The sequence below is a fragment of the Apaloderma vittatum genome, unplaced genomic scaffold (genome assembly GCF_000703405.1).
Source record: "Apaloderma vittatum isolate BGI_N311 unplaced genomic scaffold, ASM70340v1 scaffold24297, whole genome shotgun sequence".
NCBI classification, from domain to species: Eukaryota; Metazoa; Chordata; class Aves; order Trogoniformes; family Trogonidae; genus Apaloderma; species Apaloderma vittatum.
In genome coordinates this window covers 16,404-16,748 of record NW_009724900.1, presented here as the reverse complement: position 1 = coordinate 16,748, position 345 = coordinate 16,404, and positions in this window count along the sequence as shown.

Sequence of the window (345 nt, the reverse complement as noted above, 5' to 3'; positions counted from 1 at the left end):
CCCCCCCCCCCGGGTGCCCGCCATCCCGGACTCCGCCTGGCCCCCAGCCCCGCGGGGGGCCAGGAGCCCACCCCAGCCGTGCCTAAACACCGATGCCCAGGTGAGGGGACTCCTCGGAGGCCGTGGGGACGATGCCTCACGGTGAGGGTATGGCTCTCTTCCAGCTCAAGCTCTCCAGCTGCGATGCTCAGCCAGGCCAGGGCGCCGAGGACTTTAATTGATGGCGAGCCAAGCCACGCCAGGCCTGGACTGTTTTCTAATCCCAGTGTAATTAATGACCTTATCTTTGGCCAAAGCCATTTAGATTAAGTGGCTGGTGTGGTGGGCTCTGCGGTGCCCTCTCTG